Raw genomic sequence first — 25789 nt, forward strand, 5'->3', positions numbered from 1 at the left:
GCTAAGGCTCATTCTTTCTCACCCAACATCCAGATATGTACTTATTATAGAATGGGTTTCTGGAAGATATTTAGGAAGGGGAGCCTTTGTTCAATTATCCCCCCCACCCCCCCGCCAAAGAGAGATTGAGCCCAACTGTAGGGCATCACCATTATATGGCAGAGGTCACCTAATTCACAGAGGCCACCTAATCCAGTATTAACTAATGATTGTACCTACATAGGATTGCATAGGACACATGGCACAGAAACAGGTCATTCAGCTCAAACAGTCCATACCAATGTTTGTGCCTCGCTTGAGCCTCCTCCCATCTTTTCTCATTTAAGTCTACCATTGTAACTGTTGGATCCTGTGGATCTTGATGAGGTCGGCGGCGAACACCCACATGAGGATCCTTCACCATGTCATCCGTCTCTCAATGCAACTTGAGTGCTCTCTCTCCTGCTTTTGACTCTGCTGCTATGTACTAATTATTTCTACTTTGGTTCACAGGGAGCTCTGCCAAGTGACCGATGTCCTCAGCCAGCCAGTCCCTCAGCTCCATCCAGATCCTCACCCCCAGCCAAGAGGACACCTCCTCTATTGAAGAGCTGGAAATAAGCAGCCTGGAAGACCCGTCACCCACACCCTGCACCAGTGCAGAGACACACACCTTGGTGGGACCTAGATCTAGAGCAGGCTCAGGTTCACAAACTGGTGGTCATTGCATGGACACGTGTCCACAGCAGCAGGAGGCGGGTTCAGCTGAGCTCCCTGGCATTTAGAGGACTGCTGGGGATCAGGCATTTGTGAAGCCCGAGTCAGCTGACGAGCCTCTGGATTTGGCCTTCCAACTCATTATGGAGAGTCAGCAGAAGACGAGGGAACATCATGCAGAGCTGTTGGAAGCCCTCAACAGGATGGCATGTGAGTTGGAGGGGTGCATCGGCCTGCTCGCTGATGAAGTGGTGCCCATATATGCGTGCATGGTGGTCACCATGGGACGGATGGTGGTTGCCATGGAGACCCTGGTCCAGCAGAATGTGGAGATGCGTGCAGACCTGCACTTCATTGCAGAAGCCATGTGTGAGTTCCTGCAGTGGCAAGGCGAGAGAGAAACAGGGCACCTCGAAGTTCCTCCAGGTGTTCCTTCCCCTCAAGGAGACAGGCCGGGGGCCCTCTGAGTCCTGAAGAGTGTAGAAATGGCAGCTGGACACTTCTGGGTCATTCACTCAGGAATCTCAGAAGCTGTCTGCACCCTCCAAGTCCCCTTTGCCTGTAATTCCCTCAACCTCATCCTCTGTCACTGCAGAGGGAGCAGCGGGCCCACAGAAGGACAGCTGAAGCAAGTCAGGGCCCTCCATGCCTCGGCTGTCCAGAGGACCCATGCCGAGGTCCTCAGAGGCAACGTGGCCAACCATTGCACAGGCTGTATCCACCCCTGCTGCAGATGTCAGGGCAGCACCTAGAAGAACTGGTAGGCCTAGAAAAGTTAAGAAATTCTGATCACAAGTGATTGCACAGCTGAACACATTTTGTCTCTTTATAATCTGAAAATATATTCACTTTCATTGAATATTGTGTAATGGTGTCTTTCAGCTTCATTGACAGGCTTTGCCAGTCCTCCCACTGCATCAACCCCACTAGTAGTTCAGCTGCATGAAGCTGGCCTACGAGTGATTCTGAGGCAAGTGGCAGGGCCTTTCAGAGCCTCATGCAAGCATTCTCCCACACATGTGGTGCCTTTATCCATCACACTCATCTTATTGCCCTGAGCATTTTCAATGCTGCCTGCTGGGGTTCTCTTTCAGTTGGTCCATCTGAGCTGACCCTCATCTCCGTGCACCTACTGATCGCGCTCCCATGCAGCACCTGTGCCTGTCCAACATGAGGCTCTGCTCACTTTGGATGTTGACAACCATGGTCATGGTCAAGTATCTTGTCAGCTCCCCCATCCTTCCCCCAGTCACCCATGCCCTTTCCTCCATCACTGTGGACCCCCGTGGCATCATCATCCACCTCCCATCATCACCTAATGGCCTGAACCCTTGTCATTCCTGGATGTCCAGGTGAACATGCACATTCCCTACCTTTGTGAAAAATCCCACCCCAGTCCACACTGACCTTTCCAACCTCCTCCTTCCCACCCCCATGGTCTGTGTTTGCCCCCTAGTCCCCCCCAACCACCCTCATCGTCCCTTCTAACATTATCTATGCAACCTAACCCCCCAACCTACTGGCTCCCTCTGCCCCCTCTCACACTCACCATTCCCTTCTACCACTCTCACCCTCAGTTCGTTCCCCAGGAGGCAATCATTGACTCCACAGACCCCTTCTCTTGCATGTTCACCTGGAAATCCCACTCTCATTCCCTCCTGTACCCTTACTTCCTTCATCCCCTGGACACCTCCCCCAGATGCCTTCCCCTCTCTGAAATCCCTCCCTTACACCTTCCTCTCCTCTTAAACCCACCTCCCTACTTACAGCATTCTCCCCCGTTTCACCCTCCTCCCCCCCGTACTCCGTCCTCCCCATCCAAATCTTACACCCTCTGACACCTTCGTTTTCCCTCTCCCAGCCTTACCCACCTCGAAACCTTTGCACCCCCCCCCCCCCCTCCCACCCTCCCCAAGCTTACCGTCCCGCCCCAGGTACACCTTCCTCTTCCCCCCCTTGGTCGATCATCCGTAGCAGCCCATGGCCAAGACTGTGATGTTCTGAAGCAGACACGAAGCATCAGTGAAGACCTCCCACCTTCCGAGAGCTGCTTTGCGGTGGAGCCATGTGCATGATGATCCACCCAGCATGTGATACGTGTGCTCCTACAGGGTCCGGTAGCTGTAGCACTCCAGCATCTTCTCTTTGGAGGTCCACGATCTGAGCAAGGTCCTAAAAGGGAGTCCTGACCTCTGCGTGTTTTCCCGCCAGTGTAACAATAAATCGGGCATGGGGGGATGATCCTGGTCAGGCCTTACTTTGCATCCCATTACTGGGATGCAAATTGGATTCACGCCGACCACCAGCGGGATTCGCATTCCACCATGGCGGTCACCATCAGATGATCCCGCTGTGATTTCATGCTGGCGTGAAACCGATTTCTGCCCCTCACGCTGAATTGTCCCCCTTCCTCCCTGCCCGCTTTGATGCTCGCTGTCAACGGGACCAGATGATTCTGCCCATTCCCTCTATTCGCTCTATCAGAACCTTGCATAATTTTAATGGCCTCTATTGGGTCACCCCTCAGCCTTCATTTTTCAAGAGAAAATAGACACAGAGCTGAATTTTGCGCTTGGTGGGCAGGCCCGACTGACTTGGCGGCGGGCGAGCAGCCGATCCCCACCGCCGAAATGGGCAGTGCCACCATTTTGCGTGGGTGGGCCAATTAAAGCCCACCCAGCGGGGTTCCGGTTCCCATGTTCATCGAGAAAATTAAATCTGCGATGGGCGTGTTCAGACCGCCGGTTCCAATGGGGAACCAGCAGTCTGTATAAAGAGCGGCCAGGCAGCCTCCTTTAGGCCGTTCACCATGGCCAGTCATTGGGCAGCACAAGAGGTGAGGGCAGTGGAGGAGGAGGGGGGCAGGCTGCAGGGTAGGCCAGCGGGGGGGCGCCACTGTGCCCCTCGGTTCTCCAATGCCTGCCTTGCTGACCTCCTCCAAGAGGTGTCCAACCCATCGGAAGGTCTTGTTTCCGGAGGATGGCGGGAGGAGGGTCCCCCATGTCACCAGGCAGGCATGGCAGGAGGTGGCGGAGGCTGTTAGCTTTCATGATGCTGTGCGGCACACCGGAACGCAGTGCCGCAAGCGCTTCAATGATTTGCTGCGCTCTGGAAGGGTGAGTACCATGTCAGCCTTGGCCATTTGACCCAGCAGGTAGCCTTAGCCTTTGACCCCACCCCTCCCATGTCTTAGTGTCGTTACTGCATTGGGCATTTTGCGCATGCTGGGTGGGCAAACAGATAGTGACCATGCTTACATCAGCCTTAGTGGTTAAGGAGAAGATGGGTTCTCCCTGCAGCATATGTTGGTGTTTGTCGCATTTGAGTAGTCTGGGGGCAACCTGCAGGGGAGGCAGCTAGACACATAGTCAGAACTCCAACACATGTCTTATTGACAGTGATGAGATGGTGAAAGGGGAGCCTCAAGGTGTCGTGGCCAAGAGCCATCTGGTGGCCTCGGCGCTGCACCTAGTTGTGCCTCCTTGCCATGGGCACTAAGACTCATGTGTTATTCAAAGTGATGGACGCCAAATGTGTCCAAGGTGGCCACTGGGAGAGGGGGTTAGGAGCAGCCATACTATCTTCTGGTGACTGATCACCAGTAGTGTGGACAGGAGCCGCTGGAGGTCTCAGATGGGCCACTGTGGTTGGGGTGCGGTGTGGGCGTGCAGAGTACACAAGCGATCAGCCCCAATAAATACTCTTCTATGTTCTGCAGGCAAAAACAGAGAGCAATATCTGGGAGCGTTTGCGGACTGGAGGTGGGCACGCTGTGCTGCAGCACCTCACCACGTATGAGGAGCAGGGCGTGGAACTGGGGAGGAGGCAGGCAGCCAGGTTGGCAGGTGTCAGCGAGGCTGGGGTACAGCGGACAGGTATTGGAGGGCCACAGTCCCATCCACTCTGTTTCCATACCATCCAAAGCACTGACGATTGCTGCAACTGTTAATGCAGCAACACTGCTCTGAAGGGTTCTGAAAATTCCCACATTTTTCATATCATCAACAAGGATATGACTTTTGGACTTTTAAACTGCTGAGTTAAGGGTAAAACCCTGCAAACAGGAGGCTAGGCCCATGAAGGCCTGGAACTGGACATACATGGGCTTGTTGAGTGCAGTGTGGTTTTTTTTGCCTGAAACCAGACAACGAGAGGAGACAGAATACGTATTCTTCCCTTTAAAACAATCAAACCAGAGAAAGGCTTCATGTTACATGAAACTAAAGCCCATCAAAATTTTGCATAAATAATTGCTTCTAACTACTAAGGCAGGAAGGCACAATCAATGCAATTATGTGAACCCATCAATACTCCACACATACAATGGCTTTCAGTTCAAAACTAGTTACTGGGGCAAGAAGACAATGATAAACATCATGCGAGCCCATTAAAAACAACAAGACAACAATCACCGGGGTAAGCCCACCAAAATCAAACAAAGAACTAACCTTGATTTGGACTCTGATAAGAAATTTGAAAGACAGTATAACTGGCCCAGTCAGTTACGAAGGAGGGAGAGAGAGACCAGCTAGTAGGAGGGCAGTGAGCAGTTAGGAGTGGTTGAAGCTGAGTTTAGACAGGGAGCTGAGCCAAGCAGAGGAAGGAGATCTGGAGGTTTGCAGGCCCGCAGGCAACATCACGGTGAGAGGCATGGGGTAGCAGGCTCAACCGAAGACAACAAGGCCGCAACTGAAGAACCTTCGCAGATACCACAGACCAGGACCACGTGGGGATGACAGGCCCCAGAGGACACAAAGAGCGTAACCCAAAACTACAACCGGCTTACCTGGCTGGATTTCGAACTGTCAAGGAATCCTGGTTGGTGAGCATGATCCCTGACCTTTCCTAGTTCAATTTAGTTAGGTTTTGGGGGTGGGACAAGGGTAAGGGGATTAGCAGCGTGATTTTCCCTTGTTATGCCATGTGTTCCCCATTCTTAACTATGTGTACTTTGTAAATCTGTATAATCTCAGTGTAATCCTGATTTTATAAGTTCATTTGTGACTTCAATAAACTCAGTTTTATTCTTGCACCAAAACCAGTTGTCTGCTGCACTTTGTCACAACCCCCAAATAAGTCCAAGGTCTAGAACCCAGGTAGTGGGAGCGATTCAAACAGCTCAGAAGTCAGAGGTGAAGCTGACTCGCACCACCACTCCCTACAGCTCATTCACAGACTGAGACACTCTGACATGTGGGTCATACACAAAGATCCCTCTCCCCCTTGAGGATGCACGTCTCCAGCACCTTCCAAAGTCACCTTATTCCATTTGTGACCACTATCCCCATGGCCTAACATGCCATGGCATCGCTGCTGCACATCCATAGACTTATTGCATCTTAGGAGGGTTTGTACCTCCACCACCCTTTCAGCCAGTACGTCCCATATTACTCTGTCCAAAAGGTCCTCAGCACCTCACCTGTCAACCTCATGGCACTCAACTTAAATAAATGCCACCATGTTAGTCATCCCTGCGCCAAGGGGAAATGTTGCCTTGTGTCCACCCGTTCTATGCCCCTCATAATGTTATGAAGGTCAATAATGCGACCTGTCAATCTCCTGTGCTCCACGGCAAATGTTGGAAGTGTTTGCGATGTTTCCTCATCACTCCAACTCTCCAGGCCAGCATGCATCCAGGTCAGAATCTTCTGCACTCTCCCCACTCCAATGCCATCCCTCCCATGAAGTGCAGGTCACAACTGGATGCAGAAGTGTAGATGTAGCCTCGACAGCATTTTCTGCACTTACAACATGACCTCCCTTTTCCTACGTTCTATTCCTCGGCTAATAAAGGCAAGTCTGGCTTCAACCTTGTTAAATGCCTTATGTTCCTGTTCTGCTACCTTAACGGGTCTTCCCAGCAAGGTCCCTGTAATCATTGTAACTTCCCACGGTCTTACCATTACTCATGCATTCCCGTACCTTGCTTGTCTTGCCCAAGTACTTAACCGAACACTTATCTGCACAACATTCCACGTGGCATCCCTTAGGCCATCTGACCAGCCTGCCTGTATGCGCGTGTAATGCTTGGGCCTCCTCTTGACTATTACCACCCCACCAATGTTCGTCTCCTTAAGTTCTTGAAGGGTGAGCGACTTATGAGGCTTGGGAGGGGAAAGGGATGAAAGATGTTACTGACTGAACGCTAACTGATGCACTCTCCTTGTTGTTAATTTCAGCATCACCACCGTATGGCCGCCACCAACACGTCCAGAGACCCCCCCCGGGAGGGCCAAGACTTGCAACTTGTGGCACATCCTTTCAGCAAGCCAGGCACCAGCGCAGCAACAAACACTTTGGTGGGGAATATAACGTTGGCTAGTGTCCCGGGGCACAGTGGAGAGGGCACTTCAAAATCGCTGGAGGAGATGGCATGGATAGAGAGTGCTGATGGTGCCAGCAACCGGAGGATTGCAGGGGACCAGGCATGGTGCTGAGTCTGGCAGTGATGATGTGCCTCTGGAGATGTCAGCCATGCAGCAGCTGCAGGACAAGCGGCAGGGTGCGCGGGAGCATCTGGCAGGGTTGCATGAGGGTGTGATTCAGTTGGCCTCTGTGGTGGAGGAGTCCAGGCAGAGTGTCAGTGAAGGCATAAACCTCAGGACAGAGCTTCAGTCTTCCTCCATTGAGAGATTGGTCACTCTCATGGAGAGGGGGTTCGTTCGGATTGATCAGCTTCTGATTGGGTTACGCTCTGAGCTGCAAGCCCTCACAGTGCTAGTAGCCACAGGTGGTCATTCGCAATGTGGGAGATGTTCTGGGCACCAAGTGTCGCCGCTTGGTGCCCATCCATCTGCGGTGAGCAGGGAGGTCCAATGTGACCTCACGTCGGCACAGCAGCCGCCTGTCATCGCTGCGAGCTCCTCTCAGGGCGCTCTGGATGAGGGCAGCAGCTCCTCCGCTCCTCTGCCAGTGACCGTTGCATCCACTGAGGCTGCGACAACTGGGGAGGTGGCAGTTCCGGAACTGGCCACTCACTCCCAGGTTGGGCCATCACAGGCTCCTCGGGCCAGAGGACGGCCGCCAAGGTCATCGAGGCCAACAGGACAGCAGAGTCAGCAGGCTGTCTCACAAGCCACTCCGAGTGATGGGGCAGCATCTAGACGTAGCACCTGCAAACGTAAGCATATGGTGCTTTAGGCACTCCACTGGTTTGTCACTGGTGATTTTGTGTTGGCCCTAGATTAAGGAATATATCATTATGTACGTCTGAGTGACGTTTGTGGTTTATTTTGGTGGGAATAAAGAGCACTTTTCCGTCCATGGCTGAGGGTGTTTTCTTTGTGCTGCATTTGTATGTTTCACAGACATCTCATCAATGTTTGAGTGGACATTGATGTTTCTGTACTAAGCTCTTAGTTGCAGCTGATGAGGTGGAAGATGTAGCACCTAAGTGCCACGTGTGGAAGCGCCAGGCAATGCTGGTCCTGCTGATCCATGTGTGTGGAGCTAGCCGAAGGTTCATTGGATTAAATTGTCCCGGGTGTCCCTGCCTCCTTGGTGTAGTAGCAGGTCCGCGTGCTGCCCCTCATCATTGGGAGACACCGCAAAGATCACCCAGCGAGCCCTAGATGGAGCCAATTAAAAGCTTAACATATGAGGAACGTTTGAGGACTCTGGGTCTATACTCGATGGAGTTTAGAAGGATAGGGGGGATCTGAATGAAACTTACAGAATACTGAAAGGCCTGGATAGAGTGGACGTGGGGAAGATGTTTCCATTAGTAGGAGAGACTAGGACCCGAGAGCACAGCCTCAGAGTAAAGCACTCTAAGAACTTTTAGAACAGAGATGAGGAGTAACTTCTTTAGCCAGAGAGTGGTGAATCTATGGAATTCAATGCCACAGAAGGCTGTGGAGGCCAGTCATTGAGTGTATTTAAGACCGAGATAGATATGTTCTTGATTGGTAAGGGTATGAAAGGTTACGGGGAGAAGGCGTGAGAATAGGGTCGAGAAACTTATCAGCCATGATTGAATGGCAGAGCAGTCTCGATGGGCCGAATGGCCTAATTTCTGCTCCTATGTGTTATGGTCTAAGTGGAGGGCAACTGTGACCAAGAGCCGCTTGCATGGGGTGTCCACCCACACAGTTAGGGGAGATCTCAGGGCCAATCATCTGACAGATATAGTTGGTTGTTTCCCTTGACAGTCAGATCCTCCTTCGGCACTGCACCTCATTCATATTGAGGTAGCTGCTTCGCCGCCTGTGTACCCTGGCAGCAGGATAGTGGCATCTTCTGTGGCCCCTTCCACCTTGGACAACCTCTTGGCCCTGCGTCTGGCCTCCCAAAGGTGGCTTCCCTGGAGGCTGATTGTTCACTCCTGGCCTCCTCCTTATTCTATCCCTCCCTTCCTCCTCAGAGGAGCTGCCTCCAGTGGAGATGTCAGAACCCATACCCAGGCTAAATGGAGGCCTCCGGAAAGCTGCAGGCCCGAGAAAGATTACTGACTGCAGACTGCTGAGCTGAAGCTTCATAGTACAGAGAAAGCTATTGGAGATTGATCTGAACTGGTAACAATCACACAGGCAAGTTTAACACACTTTCTGCATTAAATTCTTCAGAAAAAACATGAACAGCCCCTCTGAGCCCACATATCCCACCCGTGGATGAGGTTTGTTAAAAAATCACTTACCCGCCTGCTCGTTGGGCCCATGCGCCAAGGCGACGATAGCACGGGCTCCTCAAAATCGGCTTCAGTTGCTGAGTTAAAGGCCTCAATAAGGCCTTTAATGAATGGCGGGCGCGCGTCACGCTTCATAGCGCCCACCCACCTAAATATTGTGATGCCACGCGCTGACATCAGGACATTTGCGCGACGTCAGCAGGCGACATTTTAAGTGCTGACGTGTGGGTTCCACCACCCACACGTCAGCCATAAAATTCTGCCGACAGTGTTTTCATCTTTTCCTCATAAGTGAGTGAGATGTGCTCTGCCTGAAGGCAGGTCCTTGGCTCATTGTCTGCTGCTGCTTCATCCTGAGCTGTTTTCTTGGCAGTATTTATTAGTGGTGGTTTGACATTGCCTTCCATTGTCAGGGACAGGATGAGGAGACATGCCCCAGTCTGCCTCACCCAGAATGGGGATCAAACCCACGCTGTTGGTGTTATTCTGAACCACACACAAGCCATCTATGCTAACCGGCCCCCATCCTAATACGTATAGCCACATGTACCTCATATCATCCTTGTTTAACCTTCTCTGCACCCTCTCCCATGCCTTGATTCAATTATTGCTTTCCAGGTTGTGATGTGATGAGTGGCATCTCACAGGGGTCTGTGCTGGGGCCTCAACCTTTTGCGATTTATATCAATGACTTAGATGAGGGGAGTGAAGACATGGTAGCTAAATTCTCAGATGACACAAAGATAGGTAGGAATGTATGTTGTGAAGAGGACATGAGGAGGTTAATTAAATACTTCAGAAAAAACATGAACAACTCCTCTGAACCCACATATCCCGCCCGTGGATGAGGTTTGTTAAAAAATCACTTACCTGCCTGCCCGTTGGACCCGTGCGCCAAGGTGAAGATAGCATGGGCTCCTCAGATGGATATAGATAAGCTGAGTGAGTGGGCAAGGACCTGGGAAATGCAGTTTAATGTGGGAAAATGCGAAGTTGTTCACTTTGGCAGGAAGAACAAAAAAGCAGAGTATTACTTAAAAGGAGAACAGCTGCATAATTCTGAGCTGCAGAGGGATCCAGGTGTTCTAGTACATAAGTCACAAAAAGTTAATATGCAGGTACAGTAAGTAATTAAGAAGACTAATGGAATGCTATCCTTTATTACGAGAGGGATTGAACATAAAAGTAAGGTTGTTATGCTTCAGTTATACAGGGCATTGGCGAGATCGTAACTGAATACTGTGTGCAGTTTTGGTCTCCTTATTTAAGGAAGGATGTAAATGCATTGGAGGCAGTTCAAAGGAGGTTTACTAGATTGATACCTGGAATGAGTGAGTTGTCTAATGAAGAAATGTTGGACATACTGGGCTTGATTCCACTGGAGTTTAGAAGAATGAGGGCTGATTTAATTTAAGTGTACAAGATTCTGAACGGCGTTGATAAGGTGGATGTCGAAAGGACTAGGGGGCACTGTTTAAAAATTAGGGGTCACCCTTTTAAGACAGAGATGAGGAGAAATTTTTTTCTCTCAGTGTGTTGTGCTCCTTTGGAATTCTCTGCCTCAGAAAGAGGCAGGGTCATTGAATATTTTTAAGACAGAGGTAGATAGATTCTTGTCAGGCAAGGGAATCAAAGGTTATTGAGTTTAGATGGGAATGTGGAAATCGAAACACAAGAAGAGCAGTGATGATCTTATTGAATGGCGGAGCAGGCTCGAGGGGCCAAATGGTCTACTCCTGTTCTTATTTCTTATGTTCTTATGTTTGGTCACTGGCATGTAGCTTTATTAAATGACTAGATATCATAGATTCAAAGCCACATTAAGTAATATCTTAATGTAAAATTAATAAAATATTCTTCTAGAATGCACCTTAAAAATATTTATAAGGCATTGCACCCTAGTATGTCCCAGAAACTGAACTGGACCAGCCTGTGGTTACAAGAGCAGGTCAGAGGCTGGAAATTCTGAGGTGAGTAACTCACCTCCTGAGTCCCCAAAGCCGGTCCACCATCTACAAGTCACAAGTCAGCAGTGTGATAAATACTCTCCACTTGTCTGGATGAGTGCAGCTCCAACAACGCTCAAGAAGCTGAACACCATCCAGGACAAAGCAGCCTGCTTGATTAGCATCCCATTCATCACCTTAAACATTTACTCCCTCTACCACCAACACACAGTGGCAGCAGTGTCTACCATCTACAAGATGTACTGCAGCAACTAACCAAAGCTCCTTCGACAGCACCTTCCAAACCTGCAACCTCTACCACCTAGAAAGACAAGGGCGGCAGATGCATAGGAACATCCAGGACCTGCAAGTTCTCCTCAAAGTCACACACTATCCTGACTTGGAACTATATCGCTGTTCCTTCACCGTCACTGGGTCAAAATCCTGGAACTCCCTTCCTAACAGCACTGTGGTGCACCTACATCACATGGACTGCAGTGGTTCAAGAAGGCAGCTCACCACCACCTTCTCAAGGGAAATAAATGCTGATCTATCCAGTGGCACCCAGATCCCATGAACAAATAAAAAAAATGACATGCATAGAAATTGTAGTGCAGCAGGACCACAAAAAAATGTGTTGGTGACAAGCTGTCAGCACCTGTTATAACTCTCGATGCAGCTATTCTGTCATGTGGGGCGAGCAGATCTCCTTGCTGCGATACCAGCCAAGGTGAGTCCAAGGTGAGGAGGCAATCAGGAGGCAGTTGAACCTAGGATGGCAGCAGTTTGCAGTTTTGTTGTCGAGCTTGTTTCTCCTGCATATAATTTTACTTATCATTTTGGTGGTTTTCCCTTTAAGGACCACTGATTTTTCTGCTCTGCACCCGAGAATTGTGATGGTGACACACAACGCACGTGCTGCGATCACTCGTAACCAATTTTATGGATGGCCTTTATTCTCCAAAAGTGTATATTATACACAACTACCACTATCTCAACAATTGAATCACTGAAGTAAATTTTAAATGGAAATTACAACAGAAGTACACCATTCAGTCCAACCAGTCTGCTGTCACGACAGTGAATTACAGCTGCAAATTACTTACGGGCATATTGAACTTCTGAGGGAGACACGTGTGTTTTAAAAACACGTGCAAGGAAAGACACTGAGCAAAAGATGGCTGAGAATGTAAAGTAACTGTTTCTGGAAAATTCCTACGTGAATTATAGTCGACTGGATAGACCAGAAGGAACATGGAATGTTGCACATAAAAATGTGTCAAGGCCTATTTTAGGCAGAGACACTTGAAAGGAAGAGATGAAATGCGAAAGACTGAACTTTAATCGCCTGTGGTTGCAGAGACAATGGAGACTGATTACCATATCTCAGCAGAAACCATCTCCTGTTGAGTTATATCTTGAATGTGGAAATGATCTGAATTGAAAGAAAACAGACTCTGGGTGAAAGACATGTTTGTTTTTTCCTTTCCAGGAATACGTAATGAAATGGGTTAAAAAGCTAGCTGCTGACTTGATCTGTGTGTGCTAGTGTGCTGTGCAGGTCACAGCAGAAGAAGATCAACTATGTATCCCTGCAGCTTGGAGGTAAAGGCTATCTTTCCCTCTCTGTTGCTGGAGGCAAATAAAAAAGGAAATAGGACAGCTTCTTCAGCCAACCTGCAGAACTAAGTGCCTCCAAACGAGCTGCTAAACTGCCAAAGTTAGCTCTACTGGAATCACCCAACTTAAAGGATGCAATGTTTCGCCACCTACTCCTCGCAGACAAGTCAAAAGTTGATTCGTATATTTAAAAAAAAATTTTATTTTGGACCCAACTTCTAATTTCTGATCTGTGTCTATGTGTGTTGCATTCTTATTATTTTTTTCTTGGGTTCTAGTAACTAATAAATTTACTCTTTCTTTTGGCTCCTTTTAAAACATAAGTACATTTGGACTGGGAAAAAGTATCCATGGGGGAAGGGATCCCTTTTAAATTAACCTTGTTGCGACCAGCTGAGGGTGTTGAATAAACCTGGGAGCATAACAAAATTGGGGCCCCATTTGTGAAGTTAACATAATGGTGGTCAAAACACTGCACTAGAGTTTGTTTTCCAGGTGAACAGTAGGGCTGATTCCAGGTCCCTGTTCTATTTCCATATTCCTTGATCCCCTTTTCTTTCAATAAACTGTTAAACCTATTCTTAAATGTTGACATAGTCTCTGCTTCAATTGCCATATAAGGGTCTGGCATAGAAAGGGTTAACATGGGAGTAGGTACAGTACCACCTAGTGTGATGTAAAGGAACACATGACTTGAGTCTAGCATCTAGTCTTGTACTGGACAGAGATGTGTCTAGAGGTAAGCATGGAGATGGCTCCAAGCTTAAACCTTAAACTGTATATATGTATATAGTTACTACTAATTAATAAACATTTACTCTTAAATTAGAGAAGGCTCAGAGCTTCTTCGTGAGACCTACCAAACTACACACAATATCTTACAACATGGTGGCAGCTATGTAAGAAAAATACAGTCTTACAGTAGTTGGAAAAGAAATTTAAAACCTGGAAGATTGAAAAGAGCAACACTCTGACCTGACTAAAAGCACCAGAAGCAAAGGCACAGAAGGAGATTGCCAGAGAAAAGCTCCAAAGTAGGATTGGAAGCAGAAGACAGAAATAAAACTCCACACTGCAGCAGAAAACTCCATTGAATCCCCTAGAAGTCCAGCTTCAATACCCAAAGAGTACAGAGTCAGAAAACATAGCTGGAGTGAGCTAAAAAAAAATTAAATTCTTGGCCAGAATGAGTTTTAAAAAGTGCTTGAACACATGGTGGCTGATCTCGCTCCAATCAAAAAAATATACAATTAAAATATAATTGGCAGTTAAAAAACCCAGCAAAAGCCAGGAATCGATGGTTTCACAACCCAGAATACTTAGATATTGCAAGGAAGACTCAGAAAGTTTGACCATGGAGTTGCTGCTGAGAATTTTAAAATACACCTCAGTAGAGGTGCCAGAGGACTGGAGGACAGCGAGTGTGATACCATTATTCAGGAAGGGTAGTAGGGATAAACCAGGTAATTATAGGCCACTGAGTTTAGCATCAGTGGTAGAGAAAGTATTGGAAAAAATTCTGAGGGACAGGATTAATCTCCACTTGGAGAGGCAGGGATTAATCAGGGATAGTCAGCATGGCTTTGTCAGGGGGAGATCATGTCTAACAAATTTAATTGAATTTTTTGAGGAGGTGACTAGTTGTATAGATGAGGGTAGTATAGTTGATATAGTCTACATGGACTTCAGTAAGGCTTTTGACAAGCTCCCGCATGGGAGAATGGTCAAGAAGCTAAGAGGCCATGGAATCCAGGGCAATTTGGTAAATTGGATCCAAAATTGGCTTAGTGGCAGGAGGCAGAGGGTGATGGTGGAAGGTTGTTTTTGCGATTGGAAGCCTGTGATGAGTGGTGTACCGCAGGGATCGGTGCTGGGAGTTTTGCTGTTGGTAGTGTAAATGAATGATTTAGGCATGAATATAAGAGGCACAATCAGTAAGTTTGCATATGATACAAAAATTGGTGGTGTCATAAATAGTGAGGAGGAAAGACTTAGATTACAGAACAATGTAGATGGGCTGGTAAGATGGGCAGAGCAGCGGCAAATAGAATTTAATCCTGAGAAGTGAGGTAATGCATTTTGGGGAGACTAATGCAACAAGGGAATACACAATGAATGGTAGGACCTAGGAAGCACAGAGGATCAGAGGGACCTTGGTGTACATGTCCATAGATCCCTGAAGGCAACAGCACAGGTAGATAAGGTGGTTAAGAAGGCATATGGGATACTTTATTAGCCTTTATTAGCTGAGGCATAGAATACAAGAGCAGGGAGGTTATGTTGGAGCTGTACAAAATGGTAGTTAGGCTACAGTTGGAGTACTGTGTGCAGTTCTGATTGCCACACTATAGGAAGGATGTGATCGCACTGGAGAGAGTGCAGAAGAGATTCACCAGGATGTTTCCTGGGCTGGAGCGTTTCAGCTATGAAGAGAGACTGGATAGGCTAGGATTGTTTTCCTTAGAGCAGAGAAGGCTGAGGGGGTTCTGATTGAGGCACACAAAATTATGAGGGGCATAGATAGGGTAGATAGTAAGAAACTTTTTCCCTTAGTGGAGGTGTCATTAAGTAGGGGACATAGACTTAAGGCATGGGACAGGAGGTTTAGAGGGGATTTGAGGAAAAATTTTTACCCAGAGGGTGGTTGGAATCTGGAACACTGCCTGAGGTGGTGGTAAAGGCAGGAACCCTCACACTTAAGTATTTAAATGTGCACTTGAAATGCCATAACATACAGGACTATGAGCCAAGCGCTGAAAAATGGATTAGAATAGATAGGTGCTTGATGGCCGGAATGGACACGATGGGCTGAAGGACCTGTTTCTGTGCTGTATAACTCTACTACTCTAAATCACAACTGCCATTGCTGTGGGACCCCACCAAAACCAACAAATGCAGGAAACCTCACTGAGAAGAATCATACAGCAATGCCATCTTGGATTTTCTAACAGTATTTAAAGCTATACACGCTTTTAAATTTAAATGACCATGGATCAAAAATCTACCTCACTAGGCAGTTCACCCAAGGCTCATACTATTCACAAAATTGTGAATGTTGGAAAAAAAGATTTCTTAGATACATAATTGCTTCAGGTCTAGACAAAAAGACAGAAGCTGAACAGATTAACACCCTGCTTTATTCGGTAAGTCCAATAGCCAATGATACACTAGCTAGACAAGGAAGCATGACTCCTCAGCAAAATTTGATGAAGTTTTAAAATAATTTGAGCAGTGTCAAGATCCTTGAAAGAGTAAAGTTTAACAAATGTGTCCAATAGCCAGGAGAACCTGTTGACTCCTTCATTAATGAGCTGTACAAAATGGTTGAAGGGTGTGACTATGGTGACCTGAAATCAGAGCTAATCAGGGACAGAAATGTTGTCGGAGTGTGGATGATGCACTCTCAGGCATATTTCAAGCTTAAGAAGATATCACCCTTAAAAAGGCCATTCAGATTGTCAGACAATCTGAAATCCCCTAACAGCTCAGATCCATCATAAGGTGTGAAAGCAAACCATGGTACAGAGCAAGACCCCTGTCCAACTAGAAGAACAGCAGAGGAGCAGGGACACTCTAGGCCAAGGGAAGCAGTACCCTAACTGACCACTAGAGGGTGAATGACCATGCCAGTGCTGCAGAGCCAAGTGACCCCACAGGTGTGATAAATGTCCAGAAATCTCAGTACAGTGTTTTAATTGCAACTGCATAGGACACTTCAGAAAACAATGCAAAGCTAACACACCCAGACACACAGATGATCCCTGGACGCTTCACGAGATTGAGATGCCACACCAAGAGGAAACATAACCATACTTCTTAGGTGAGGTCAAAGATCAGGGATTTTCATTTTGGAATGTGGAGATCCCAATTAATGGTTATCTCACAAACTTTAAATTGGGCAGGGGTCCTCTCGGACAAGGAAGCCTGGCCGAGAGATCTCTTGATACAAATGACAGACACACCATTCTATGGACCCGGAGGAATCCGACTTCTGGTTATAGGTATGATTCTAGAACCATTAAGTTATGGTGGCAAACAAATCTTTCAAGTCATTTACATCATCCGTAGCCAGTCTTTTTCTCTTCTGAGCAGACTCGTCCATGTTGCCCTGAACCTTTTTAGAATGGCAGATGTCAAAACAACCTCTGTCATCAGTTACATAGGGCTGCAAGTTCCCGAGAGTCCCAACAGAAAAGGTACTCCCAACTGGGACTTCAGATCTGAATTCTCTTCACTCTTCGTAGACTCAGACCAGCCAACCGCTCAGATGGTTACCATGGCACCCTGAGTGGAAGACAATCAAGAAATGAACCAGCAGCAAGAAGCCCTCCACTTCTGGCTCTGACATATGTTGGTGAAATACCTCAAGAGACAGACACTCCAGGACATCTATTAACTGGAACAGAGAAGCAGCCATCAACCAACTGCAGCACACCTCAGTGAGGCAAGGAAGCAAACCAGTGAGAACATCATTGCACAGAAAGCTAAACTGCAAGATGAGCCTATTGATAAATCACAGAGACACAACAGGAAGAGACATTTTCCATCTCAACGTGCATTACGGCAAACTGCACATAGAGAGAAAATCAGAATAGGACTGTAGGTGAGCTGTGAGTTCTTTATCCCCTGAAGGAATTTGATAAACCAATGACCATTGATAACACCAGATGGGAAGTTGAGAAGGAGCGGTTTAACTCCAAAGCACAAAAAAAGAGAATTAAGATTAACAACTAAACACCAGAATGACCACATCCAAAACGACCTCCTATTCGTCAAGGTTGACCTAGTACAACAGAGTCTACCACTCCTCCAGCTGTTGTAAAGACAAAATCTGGAAGAATTATAAATCTTTCAGACTGCCTGGAGCTTTAAACGCAGAGACTTGAGGTAAGGAGAAGGGGTAGTCGAAGTAATGTGAATATGTTGGGTAAACAAAAATGCATTGAAAATAACATTGGATAAAGACTTTGGAGGAGGTGTAGTATAAAGGCCTGGCAAAGAAAGGGTTAACGCAAGACTGGGTACAGTACTGCCTACAGTGTGATGTAAAGGAACACATGACCTGAGTCTAGAGGCCAGTCTTGTGTTGGACAGAGAAGTGTGTAGAGGCAAGCATGGAGACAGTTCCTGATTAGACCTTATATTGTTTATATGTATATGGTCACTCACAGTTAATAAACACTTACTGTTACACTATACAAGACTCAGAACCTCTTCATGAGACCTACCAAACTACACACAGCATCTTGCAACATCAATCACCCACGCTCGTTGTGCATTTCAATTCTTTCTTCATATTTTTGTTCCTCATGGAGGCAGCATCATAACCCAGTGTTAAACCCACAGTATTGCTTCAACGTCATTCCCATAGTGTGCCGTCCAACACTGCACACTGTACTTCAATTGTGGTCGCATTAAGGTTTTATGAAGATCTACCATTATACCTCAATTTTATATTATATTCCTCTTGCCATGAACAAACAAACATTAGATTTTTATAGTGCTATTCACTTAAAGTTCTTCAAGTGCTTTTGTTCTAACACTTCCAAGTACATATAGCTGAAAAGCCAATTTATACAATAAAAATAATGAAATTCTGAAGGAAAACGCTAAGCCTCTTGAAACGATAGTCACATGTGTTCTAAAAATGCTTCAAAGAAATTTTGCATGCATAGACTTTCAATACTTAACTTGATTCTAGTCTTCTTCAGAAAATGTGTACAGATGTTCCTGTGTCAAAGAGAGAGAGAGAGAGAGAGAGTATGGTTGGGATTTTCCCAGATGGGGGCTAAGTCCCAATGCAGGACCATGTTCATGTCCTGACCCTTCGCAGGAGGGTTGCGAGACCATGGTGGCAACCTTCCCAGTGGCAGCCTCTTAATTGGCTGCTATTGGACCCGCTGTCCAATGGAGGCAGGCAGGCACCACATGCTGCTGGCCCAATCAGAGGGCCTGCAACTCTGCAGCCTTGGCTGTGCCATTGAGAGAAATGGATGCCACCAAGGCTGCAAGGAGTGCGAGAGGGCGCCTCCATTTTGAGGTGCCCTCACATGAGAGTTACAAATTTTTTTTCCCTGCTAGGCCCAGGCAGGCAGGCCCTGGTGATTGGAGGGGAAACCCTCCAATGGCAGTGTTGGGGCTATGGCGGCAGCCTGTGCCACCTGGGACCCCCTTCCTTGGGCCATGGAGTCTCTGGATGCAATGCCCCCCACCACCACCCCCCCACCCCCACCCCCACCCCCAGACAGCCACTGGGAGGTTGCTTCATTTGCATAATAGAGCCAACATAGGATGATTGTGTATACGTCAGAATAACGTTGGTATAAAACAGAAGATGGCCCTATGCCTATAGCTTCAGGGATAGGTGGTTGCCCTGAACAGCTGCAGAGTGAATTCTTTGTATATGACTGAAAAGAGTGACTGTATATTATTGCAGGAATGGTTGTTCTAATTAGAAAGAACCAGAGATTTACATTTATGCAGCATCTTTATTACTTCCCACAGATACACCTTAAAGCATTTTACATAAATTATTTTTGAAATTTGTATGTAGACCAAGTTTAGTAGATGTGAAGCTAATTTGGAGGCTAATTGTATTAAAGGTTATAGAACCCAAGGGAGATAGATAGAGTTAAGATTAAGATCAACCACCATCTAATTGAATGGCAGAGCAGGCTCAGAGGGTTGAATAGGCTCATCCTGTTCCTTTGTAACAGACTTGAGGAGCTGAATGGCTATTTCCTGTACCTATGTTCATAGATTTCCGAGCTAAGTTAGAGGCTAACTGCTGTTACTGAGGGAAGATTGAATCAGAAATCAGGAAGGAAAACCAGAAAGAGATACAGCAAAGGACACAGGCAGAATCAAAAAAGAGAGAAAATGCTCCCAAATATACGATAGCAGCATCCTGAAAGGTATCATGCAAGCCTTGTGTTTTGGGATAAATAACACGCATGTAGACATGCAAAAATATTTAAAGGGACCACGCACTGAAAAAACCAGGACACGCGCAATAATTAAATTTTAGAGGGAACATTGGTAGTTGAGACGACTAATGTAGATGTTTATGAGAGCTGCCAGATTAACACATGAAAGGGATTAGATAAAATAAGGTGGGAGGAGTCTTGTGTGGAGCATTAACAACAGTTGGAGCAAATTGCCTGTTATTGTTCTGTAAATTCCATGTAATTCTATGCAAAATACAACAGCCAATTTTCACAGAGCAAGATCCTACAAACACCAATGAAATGATAATCTATTTTTGGTGGTGTTAGTTCAGGGAAGAATGTTACCCCCTGCTGTTTTTAGAGATGCAGAATATTTAACATTTACTCATCAGGGCTTGGTTTAACATCTAGTGCAAAAGACAGTATCTTTGGCAATGCAGCACCCCTTTAGTATTGCAGTGATTTGACTGCCAAAGATTTGTTACTCAAGAGAGGAGATGGTGATGTAGTGGTAATGCCACTAGACTAGTAATCCACAGGCTGATGTTCTGGGTTTAAATCCCATTAGAATTAAAAGTGAGTCTCAGTAATAGTGAAACCATGAAACAATTGTTGTAAAGACAGTCCTTTAGGGAAGAAAATCTGTTGTTCTTACCTGGTCTAGCCTACATGTGACTCCAGAGCCACAGCATTGTAATTGACTCTTAATGCCCTAGCACCCACATAAAGGGCAATTGGGAATTTGTTACCCATGTCCCATGAAAGAATAAATTTTAAAACATAGCCATGGAGTGGGGGTTTTATTCCACAGAGTCAATGGGTACTCAATGGGAGCAATAGTTCTATGCAGGCAATGATGTTTATTAGTACAAGCATTTAAGGAGAGATAGTCATACATATTAGATTGTATACTACTAACTGATTGCAGCATGATCATGATACATATGTAACTGCAGGGAGAGACAGATATGCATACACCAAATGGAAAAATAGCTATTAAAATGTGCACTCTTTGGAACACATTTTCAGCATCATCCTATATGATATAATAGCGCCAGTTAACTTGGAAACTGGTAGAATGTGTACATGAAAAGTAACATTCCTTGAGGGAAGAGAAAGAGGGAAAGAATGGGTACTAGCGAACAAATTTGGATTCTCCAGCTGCATGCCCATCTTCAGTTGCCCAGAATAGTGGTTTGCTATGCCTGGGCTGAGTTTTTTGAAGTGCATCAATAACTGGAGATTTGGTAGTGAGCCTTGTCCAGTTTTATGTTTCTCCTTTCTATTTGGTTTCCTTGGCCTGCACTTATAAGACATTGATAAAATGTTGATTGTTTTCCAAGGCCCTTCAAAGCTAATCATTTAGACACTGCAAGGGCACACAACATGCACGTGAGTACTAGAAGAGTTTAGTTGCACTTCCCACCATCATCAAAAAGCCTTCTGGGAAGATGAAAGGTACAGCATTTATCTTCATCTTCAGCTGCTTCATCAATGACCTTCCTTCTATCATAAGGTCAGAAGTGGGGATGTTCGCAGATGATTGCACAATGTCCAGCAACATTTGCGACTCCTCAGATACTGAAGCAGTCCATGTCCAAATGCAGCAAGACCTGGACAATATCCAGGTTTGGGCTGACAAGTGGCAAGTAATGTTCGCGCCACACAAGTGCCAGGCAATGATCATCTCCAACAAGAGAGAAACTAACTATTTCCCCTTGACATTCAATGGCATTACCATCGCTGAATCCCCCACTATCAGTATACTGGGGGTTACAATTGAACAGAAACTGAACTGGACTAGCCATATAAATACTGTGGCTATGAGACCAGGTCAGAGGCTAGGAATCCAGTGGCGCGTTACTCACCTCCTGAGTCCCCAAATCTGTCCACCATCTACAAGGCACAAGTCAGGATTGTGATGGTATAAAACAAAAACAGAATTACCTGGAAAAACTCAGCAGGTCTGGCAGCATCGACGGAGAAGAAAAGAGTTGACGTTTCGAGTCCTCATGACCCTTCAACAGAACTGGGTGAATCCAAGGAGACGGGTGAAATATAAGCTGGATTAAGGTGGGGGGGGGGGGGGGGGGTGCGGTGTAGTTGGGTGGGGGGAGAGAAGTGGAGGGGGATGGTGTGGTTGTAGGGACAAGAAAGCAGTGATAGGAGCAGATAATCAAAAGATGTCACAGACAAAAGAACAAAAGAACACAGAGGTGTTAAAGTTGGTGATATTATCTAAATGAAAGTGCTAATTAAGAGTGGATGGTACGGCACTCAAGGTATAGCTCTAGTGGGGTGGGGGGCATAAAAGATTTAAAAATAATGGAAATAGGTGGGAAAAGAAAAATCTATATAAATTATTGGAAAAAACAAAAGGAAGGGGGAAGAAACAGAAAGGGGGTGGGGATGGAGGAGGGAGTTCAAGATCTAAAGTTGTTGAATTCAATATTCAGTCCGGAAGGCTGTAATGTGCCTAGTCGGAAGATGAGGTGCTGTTCCTCCAGTTTGCGTTGGGTTTCACTGGAACAATGCAGCAAGCCAAGGACAGACATGTGGGCAAGAGAGCAGGGTGGAGTGTTAAAATGGCAAGCGACAGGGAGGTTTGGGTCATTCTTGCGGACAGACCGCAGGTAATGCAGTCTGTGATGGTATACTCTGCACTTGCCTGGATGAGTGTAGCTCCAACAACACCTCAAGAAGCTTGACACTATCCAGGACAAAGCAGCCTGCTTTGATTGGCACCCTATCCACAAACATTCACTACCTCCACCACTGACACACAGTGGCAGCAGTGTGTACCATCAACAATATGCACTGCAGAAACTCACCAAAGATTCTTAGGCAGCACCATCCAAACCCGCGACCATTACCACCTAGAAGGACAAGGGCAGCAGACACATGGGAACCCCACCACCTGGAAGTTCCCCTCCAAGCCACTCACCATCCTGACTTAGAAATATGTCACTGTTTCTTCATTGTTGCTGGGTCAAAATTTTGGAACTCCCTCCCTAACAGCACTGTGGGAGTACCTATACCACATGGATTGCAGTAGTTCAAGAAGGCAGCTCACCATCACTTTCTCAAGGGCATTTAGGGATGGGCATTAAATGCTGGCCTAGCCAGCGAGGCCCACATCCCGTAAATGAATAAAACAAATATGGGTTGTATTGATCCAGTGGTAGAGAGCGCGATAAAATGTGTAAAAACGAAGTTTCCCAAATAATTATGCAGCTATTTGCGAAGGAAATCTAGATGTATTTCTAGTATTGCAGGCCACTGTAAAGAGATAAGTGCAGGATTCACATCCTGTCAAGCTTCTTGAAGGTGTTAAATTTCTTCTTCATCTGCCAGGATCTCTTTATTGCAGAAATTGCACAAATATACATAGCTATTAGGATGTCCTCACCGCTGCTGGCTGAGGAGATTACCCTCAGATTCAAAAATAATACATCCTGCCCGGACCTCTCTTAATATTACCTCCAAGGTCTTGCTAAAGAAACCCATCAGTGCCCTCAGCTTGAGACTTCTTAGATTTTTACTTCATTTCCTATTTGCAGCAACAACAAAGCACTCAAATCTTTTTTTCCTTAGAAGAGGAAGTGTTATTAGATGCTACACCTGCCATTTCAAAACTCTACACAGGAAACACTCTGACCTTTGTGCTCCCAGTGCCATAGATTTGTTATGTGGCTGTGGAAAACCAGGAATGTCCTCTCTGTGCACTGGTGGTGCAACACACACTGCAGAAAATACCCTACACCAACAACATACTGGGAGTAGAATTTCATCCCAGTAGAAATGTTTGTTTGTAGTTCCTGTGACTGAAGTACAGACCTGGGCCACCATTGCAATTGGCTCTTCTCACCATGTCACCAGTCACAATCCTAAACTGGAATATGGAAAATGGTATCAACAGACATGCTGCCACTCTAAGCATACATATTGCTAAACCACTTCACAAACAGGCATCTCTGAATCCGAAGCAGCGTGATTCAGTGCTGGCTTTCTTAAAGCAAAGAAGATATGAGTTTCACAGGCCAGAATTTTCGGCTCAGCGAGTGGGGGCATGGCCCGCTTGCCGAGGTGTAAAATGATGTGGGGTGATGTCTGACGTGCGTCCCGATGTCACTGCACGTCATTTAGATTTTCAGTTTGGCGGACACGCAGCCGACTTGGCTGCGCACCCGCCGAACTGTCAAAGGCCTATTAAGGCCTTTTAAAAACTAATTAAACTAATAAGCTGGGTTGCCCTTCCAACCTTAAGATTGGGGGGCAGGCGAAGAGCTCAGGTGGCCTTTGCATTTATCATGGAACCTCATCCAGGGCAGGATGAGGTTTCATGAAGTGTTTATAAATTAAATAAAAATTTTTATAAAAATTGATTGACATGTCTCAGCTCATGTGACACTGTCACATGAGGGGACATGTCTTAAATTTTTTTTCTTTTCTTTACTTAGATTTTTAAAACTTATACTAATCTCCCTGAGGCCCCTCTGTGCCCTCAGGGAGATTTCTGCACTCTTTCACACGCATTGTGCGAAAGAGTGCAGGCCCCAACTCAGGGAACCACCACCGCCCTCACAGGGAGTGCACAGCACAGCGTCACGCTGGGCGGGCCTTAATTGGCTCGCCCACGTAAAATGGCGGCATGGACCCAATCGGGGAGCTGATTGGGTCCGCGCCCGGCCCCGCCCCCACACAACCCATCCAGCGGGGGGAAAATTCTCCCCACAGTTAAGTTCAAAATGCTCAAATTTTGATTATTTTAGTTTACATATTACTTTGAAAATCACACTTAACTCCTGGATTGGATAGTACGATTTTAAAGATTGAGAGGCATGGCACAGCACTTTCAAACTAAACTGACAGGCTTGTCTTAATCCCATCCTCAAAGGAGAGCTCTGACCTATGTAAAATTTCATGAACTATCCATATGGCCTGTCTCAGTGCAACTGAAAAATCAGTATCTGAACTTGGGTTCAGTTTTTATATCTGGATTCCCATGATATTATTAGCATAAATACAGGGGGGAAGGAGTTCCTTATTAATTATATTACAAATTTTTCATTCATTCGTGAATGAAAACTGAACTTCCTGCAAAATGACCATGTAGGCAGAATATTTATTGCCTACATCTGTATTGGTGTGCCTTGTGCTTCTCATAGGATAGAGTATTTCACTTTGGCTCCAGGAAAATTCTCAGCCATCCACCATTTAACCTCGTCTCACACAGGGAGCATCTTGTAGAAGTAATCAATTAGGAGCTAGATCAACTGAGTAAACTGTTGCAAAGGGTAACCTTGATGATAAGAAGTAATTATAAATAGGGTGTATCAATTTTTCAGGACCTTTTGGTGCTTTTGTTCCAGAAACTAAACACAAGTTGACCACAAAATGTTCAGTTAGTTTCTGTGAATGCTTGCAAATTTTTGGAGCTGGGTAATGGCAAAGGAAATGTAGACTTCTGTTTTATGTTGGAAATAAGCAGATGTCTTTGACAATGAAGGACTTTGAGAGGATGGTTAGGAGAAGAATAGGCAGATGAGGTGACTTTTTTAATGTGTTAGCTGTTGCTTATTGCAAACACTAGACTATAAATTTATTTCTCTGGTTGCTAGCTGGGGGCTTTCCTGTTTCATGTTCTCTCCTTCTTGTGCATCCTCCTCATGTTGTGGAGATGGAGCTCCACCTCACTGTCTTCACCATCAACCCCTTCAGCTTATTAAATAGTATGTCACCTGTCATTCTACGCAGCGAGCTACAATGATTCTGGGATTGTTAGTCAAGCAAAGAAAATGAGGGGCCTAAAGGGTGGTGTCAGTACAGTCTAAATGTGTGCCCATCTCAAAGTGTTCGCCGAAAGAGTCCTTTCAGGGCCTTGAGTTCACCTACTCATAAAAGCAATAACGAGTTGTTCAGAATCTTCCCCATTGTCAGACGACTTTACCCCA

This window comes from Carcharodon carcharias, chromosome 16 (assembly GCF_017639515.1).
Source record: "Carcharodon carcharias isolate sCarCar2 chromosome 16, sCarCar2.pri, whole genome shotgun sequence".
NCBI classification, from domain to species: domain Eukaryota; kingdom Metazoa; phylum Chordata; class Chondrichthyes; order Lamniformes; family Lamnidae; genus Carcharodon; species Carcharodon carcharias.